A 6,721-nucleotide genomic window follows, 5' to 3' on the forward strand; every position below is an offset into this window, starting at 1 on the left:
AAACTCCCCCTTCGCCCCTCTCCGCCCCATGCTCCTCCTCCCACTCTCCTCCCTCTGCAGGGACACAAGGAGAGCTGCACTGAGGCATCATGGGAGGTGTAGTTCTGCTCCAAACAAGTGCTCAGTTTCTCTTCAGTTGATGATTTTAAAAGTGATTCTTAACACTCATGTAGACGGGCAGTGAGGGTGACTCCCACGTCATCGGTGACACTCGTCTTCTTCTACTGTCTAATTCAGGGTCATTAACCAGATCCTGGGGAGGACCTGTAAACTCAACACAGAGAAGCCCTGAATACAAAACCCAGGACTGTGCTGCTCTCTGCTGCAAACCGCTGCTCTCTGTCCATCTACCGATCTGTAAGAAATAAAATCTGGCTGATCGAACTCACGACTCAGCTGTTACGCCCTCTGCTGGAAGGAAACCGGAACAAAGAGGCTGAAGGTGAAACCAGGTTTAGGTGCAGGAGGAGGGGGAGGAGCTTTGGAGGTCTCTGTTGGTTTCTTTAGTTTTGTAGAACACAAAGTGGGAGTGAAAGCTGGAGCGTCGCCTCAGCTCCCAGTGACCTGAGGTAGTCTCCTCACGCTTGCATTCACAGGTGTAACCAAAGTAAACTCACTTCCTGTGTGGGCCGAACTGCATGTTGTCTGGAGCTGAGCCTGTCAGGCAGCAGGTAACTCACCTGTGCTGGAAGCTGAGTCTTACTTTAGACGTCTCAGCAGGAGGCGAAATCTGTAAATCCTTTATTTCTGTGTCTCAGTGGAGGTAAAGGAGCGAGGAGTAACATCCACGTGACAGGAAGGAGAGCTCCGAGGTTGGACATGGAGCTGCAAACAGAGACCAGACAAATGGCAAAGAGCTTCCTCCTCTTCATCAGCACTAAGGTGTTTGGGGGTCTAGGACCTCCAGACCCCCAACGCTCTCAGTGAGCTTTCCCATGTGACAGCAGACAGCCAATGAGGTGACATCACTCTGAGCTGTAACCAGGTATTTAACCCACTCAGAGGCAGGGGAGCCTGTGGGCCTCCTTACTCACCTGTCCCTCCTCTGTGTTTGAGGCTGCCTCTACGGCCCTCGCTTTACCAGAAAGTTTATGTCGACACAATGTTTCCTGAATCTTCATCGATCAGCTGACTCATCTGTGTGATGGTGACTATCAACAACCAGCACCAAACTTAAATCTACAATTAAAGATAAAGACAAATCGTAAAACATTATGTGAACATCAGCAGGTATGAAATCGCCCATACTGACCAATCAGATCTCAGGAAACTGCGTCACCACTCCTGCAGCTCCCTCAGCTCAGCAGGAGGTCTGAAGTCTTTGTGTTTGATCAGTAACAGAATTTTATTCTTTATCTTACAGAACTCAGTTTTCTGTGAGCATGAATATCTGATCCTAACAGAGCAGCTGTTCATCAGACCCACAGCTCAGAACATCGCAGCTGGTCTTTAACCAGTCACTCGATTAGCCTGTCACTCACACACACACACACACACACACACTCTCACGCAGACACACACACACACACACACTCAAAGACAGACACACACCAATGAGTTAAACTGCAGGAATGTCTTAAAGACATAAAGACCTGGATGGCCGCTAACTTTCTGCTTCTTAATTCAGATCAAACTGAGGTTATTGTACTCGGCCCTGAAAAGCTTAGAAATATGGTATCTAACCAGATTCTTACTCTGGATGGCATTACCTTGGCCTCCAGTAACGCTGTGAGGAACCTTGGAGTCATTTTTGACCAGGACATGTCCTTCAAAGCACATATTAAACAAATATGTAAGACTGCGTTCTTCCATTTGTGCAACATCTCTAAAGTTAGAAATATCCTGTCTCAGAGTGACGCTGAAAAACTAGTTCATGCATTTATTAGTAGTAGTTCTGATTAAGCAGAGATGCACAAATAAAAATATAAGTGTCATGGAGTAGGATCTGTCATCAGAAAGGAGCAAGCACTTTGGCGACAGTGGGAAGGAAAAACTCCCTTTTAACAGGAAGAAACCTCCAGCAGAACCAGGCTCAGGGAGGGGCGCATCTGCTGTGATTGGTTGGGGTGAGAGAAGGAAGACAGGATAAAGACATGCTGTGGAAGAGAGACAGAGATTAATAACAGATATGATTCAATGCAGAGAGGGCTGTTAATACATAGTGAGTGAGGTAGAAACACCCAGTGCATCATGGGAATCCCCGGCAGCCTACGTCTATTGCAGCATAACTAAGGGAGGATTCAGGGTCACCTGGTCCAGCCCTAACTATATGCTTTAGCAAAAAGGAAAGTTTGAAGCCTAATCTTGAAAGTAGAGATAGTGTCTGTAATGTTTGCATGCCTCAAACATTAATGATGACAACTTCAGTATTTCTCAGTTCCAGTCTTTAATTCTCAGGCTTGCGGCAGCAACACAGTCTGCAGCGCTAACTTGTTCCTCTAACGTTTTTGTTCCTTTCCTACTAACTTCCTTCCGCCTCACGTTCGACCTTTTCAAAATAAAATATCTGTAAACATCACGGTGTCTTTCTCCTGAATCCAAACTGGAACCTGCCTCCCCCCCTTTTTTTGCGTGTTTCATGTCTGTGTTTGTGAATCCAGCTGCCAAAATAAGTTTGTTGTTCTCCACCTGTAATTACGGGTCTTCCACTAGATGGAGACATACTCCATCAGATGGTTTAAAGTCAGTCCCAACAGCCACCATCAGATCATCACAGAGAGTGCAGAACCAGCTTTAATTGTGTGAGTGCCTGAGGCGCACTATTGTGATCCAGTTTCTCTTTAAACTTTATTCTTCTACCTTATTATTCTAGTTGCTCCGTTTCTTTGCTGGTTAACTACTGCCTCAGTTTTTGTGCTCTTTCTGCTAATGCCTGCTATATCTTTCAGTGTGCATAACTTTTATACTTTTTGAAATATTAAGCTTTTATGATACTTTTTTGGCCCATTTAGATGCATGGAACCACATTACAAGTGTGATCACTGGGTTTAGGTGAGCTATGTTTTAGCTCAGTGAGATGAGCTGCTGTTCTCAAAGCTGGAGGCCAGGGTTCAAATCTCGCCCATGGCAACATGTTTTCAGCAGATACTTCAAGCTGGCAGAACTTTAGGTTGTGCAGCCTAATTATTTCTGCCAATTAATTGCAATTTTGCAATGTTTTTATGATTTCAGCAAATTTTCTAATATCCATTTTAGCTTTTTTGCCTCTTTTGACCGGAATGTTCAGCTTCTCTACCTGTTTTGAGCACAAATTTCAGCTCCTTCACCTGTTTTCTGCAGAAAGTTTTCAGCTCTTGTCAACTATTTCTTTTAAGCTCTTTCTGCTAGTTCCTGCTATATCTTTTGGTGCTCATAACTGTTATACTTTTTGAAATATTAAGCTTTTTATGCAATTTCTTGTTTTTACCCTATTGAAATGAATGGACCACATTACAAGTGCGATCAGCGATTTAGCTCTCTGGCACGAGCCTTACTTTACCTCATTGAGATGACCAGCCATTCTCAGAGCTGGATGGCCAGGTTTGAATCTCGCCCATGGCAACGTGTTTTCAGCAGACAGTTCAAGCTGACAGCTTGTGCTGTTTTTTCAGCTGACTGTTTTGCTTGATCGATATGTCTGCTAATTTATTACAATTATGTAATGTTTTTATGATTCCGGTTAAATTGGATTGATTAAATTGGGCTGCGTAAAAGTATTCCCTTAGGTTAGACAAAGCCATCCCTCCCTTACACTTCGGGAGTTGCAGTGTTGTTAACCTTGTTCTGCAGTTCTTCCCATCCCATATAAACCTTGAGATCATCTTGTCCCATATTTTAAATTTAAAATGCATAGGAAGTGGGAGTGATTGATACACGTATAGCAATCTTGGGAGAACATTCATCTTTATTATTTGAATTCTAGAGTAAAAATTTGTAGGTGCTGTTGACTTTTTTTATGTTACCCTCCACCTGATTGTAGTTGGTGTGAAACATAGCAGATAATGATTTTGTCAAGGTTACGCTCAAATATTTCATGGTATTCAAGTGCCACTTTAGTTTCTATTCATCTCTAATCTTTTTAGACTAGGCTCATTGAAATTAATGGACCACATTACAAGTTTAGCTCCCCAGCATGAGCCTTGCTTTAGTTCAGTGAGATAAGCAGCCGTTTTCAGAGCAGGCGAACCGGGTTCGAATTTCGCCCATGGCAACATGTTTTCAGCAGACAGTTAAAGCTTACGTAACTTCAGCGTGTGCAGCTTTTTTTCAGCTGAATGTGTTGCTTGTTTAATATTTTTGCTAATTCATTACAATTCAGACTTCAGCAGCTTCTACAACTGTCTTCAGCAGACAGTTCAGCTTGCCAACATTTCTTTTCAGCACACAGTTTAACTTTTTAACCTCTTTTCAGCACAAACTTCAGCTTCTTCATCCATTTTAGGAAGAATTTTCAGTTTCTTCATCTTTTTAGCATAATGTTCAGCTTCTTCACTTCTTTTTAGCAGAAAGTTCTGCTTCTTTACCCCTTTTCTGTAGAAAGTTCAGTTTCTTCACCTCTCTTCAGCACAAATTTGGGCATGTATTGCAGCACATCTTCCCTCTTTGCACTCATTCTGCTTTCTTGACACTCACTCAGTATACCCTTTTAAATAAAGCTGTCTTCAGCGAACACTACAGCTTCTACACCTCTTTTCAGCAGAATTTTCAGTTTCTTCACTTCTTTTCAGCAGATAGTTCTACTTCTTCAGCTGTTTTCATCAGATTCCACTACACGGCATTCACACTGCATTTTCGCAGGAAATGCAACTTTTTCTACTTCTACCTTTTCTATGAATGCCGTGAGGCTTTTTATACCATTTTTTGCCCCATTAAAATGAATGGACCAAACTACAAGTGTGTTTGCTGGGGTGAGCTGTGTTTTAGCTCAGTGAGATGTGCAGCCATTTACAGAGCAGGAGGGCCAGGTTCGAATCTCAGCCATGGCATCATTTGTTTTCAGCAGACAGTTCAACATTTTCACCTGTTTTCAGCACACATTTTAGCTTATTCACCCCTTTTAAGCAGAATATCAGTTCTTAGCACAGAATTGAGCTTCTTCACCCCTTTTCAGTAGAAAGTTCTGCTTTGCTGTGATGCATTCACCGTATTGTGATCCTGTTTCTCTTTATTCCTTATTCTTCTACCTTAATATTATTATAGTTAGTTTTAGTTCACAAAATATCACAAGATTATGGGAGATTAAATCTAAAGTTGACTGAAATATAATCTGTAAAATCATCTGGAGACAGACACTATCTCTACTTTTAAGATTCAAACTTTCCTTTTTGCTAAAGCATATAGCTAAAGCTGGATCAGGTGACCCTGAATCCTCCCTTAGTTATGCTGCTGGGGGATTCCCATGATGCACTGGGTGTTTCTTCTTCACTCACAATGTGTTAATAGACCTCCCTGCACTGAATCATTAGTTATTCTTAACAGTGGCGGTCCTAGCCTGTTTGCCGCCCAGGGCAACCGCCTGTGTCGCCCATAACAAAAACCGCTACTGATTATTAATCTCTGGCTTTCACAGTATGCTTCTTTCCTGTCTTCCACCTGTGACCCAACTGGTCGCAGCAGATGGCCCTGCCCCTCCCTCAACCTTGTTTTTTTCTGGAGGTTTCTTCCTGTTGGAAGGGGCTTTTTCCTTCCCACAGTTGTCAAAGGGCTTGCTCATAGAGGGTCACCTGATTGGGATTTCTTGTTTTGAATGATGTGTTTATAAACTTGGTGTTTATATACTTTATTTGAACACAGACTTTCTGTTTTAGATTTAAAAACAAACATTTGTGAATTAGTGTAGATAATTACAACTCATGATGTTGGAGAAGAGGAAATAAAGTTTTTGCCCAGCAGGGGGCGTAATGTCTCCTCACAAACACCACCAACAGCACCTTAAAGAGTATGAATGAATGTATTCAATAGCTTTAACAAACTTAAATAACAATTAAAATAATTATTATTGTTGTTGAAGTAATGACGTAATCAAAACTATAAAAGTGATTAAAATGAATAATGATAATAATAATAGTTCTAAAATTCTCCACCTTGTGTGTGAGGTCACTGATCCTTAGTCTGGCCTGGCAGGCGCGTTGCCCATCAGGCTTGATTACGGTGTGTGTGCATCTTTAATTGCTGCTAATGGAAGTTGACGCTTCTTTAATGAATTGACAGCGAGGTTAATGAATGCAGCTGTGAATGGCAGGTCCAGATGTCCAAACCTCAGTTTGTATCCTGCTAACTCGTCCTCTGAATGTCTCTTTGTCCTCTTCATCAGGACAGAGATGGGGACTTTTATTGTGAAGGGGAAGCTTTGACTTAAACTTTAAATTGCAGGGATCAGCAAGCAGTGATGTCAGCTGATCAGCTTTTCATGTGAAGCTCTTCATACGATGTCTGAAGAAGAAAAGAGGATGTGAGTGGTCCTGAAGCTGATCACATCATTACAAACCGTCACCTCCCACTTTGAGGTGCAGGACACGGGGGACTTGTGCTGGGACAAATGAGGATTTAATCGGGTTATGTGTCCAAATGTTTTGTCTGCAGTTTTATTTCGATGCACAAACGTGAACAACATGGCCACACTGTTGTGTTCTAGTGCTAAACTTTGAGCTTGTTTGAAACTTGAAGAGGAGTTTTCGCAGAGAGTACGGGACGAAGAACAGGGAGACTGTTTTTTTTTTTTTCTGTTTGCAGTGAATTTTAT

The sequence above is a fragment of the Aulonocara sp. 'chitande type north' Nkhata Bay genome, linkage group LG8 (assembly GCF_057382095.1).
Source record: "Aulonocara sp. 'chitande type north' Nkhata Bay isolate Kocher_YH1m ecotype deep benthic linkage group LG8, A_spYH_male_GT1.1, whole genome shotgun sequence".
In the NCBI taxonomy this organism is placed as follows: Eukaryota; Metazoa; Chordata; class Actinopteri; order Cichliformes; family Cichlidae; genus Aulonocara; species Aulonocara sp. 'chitande type north' Nkhata Bay.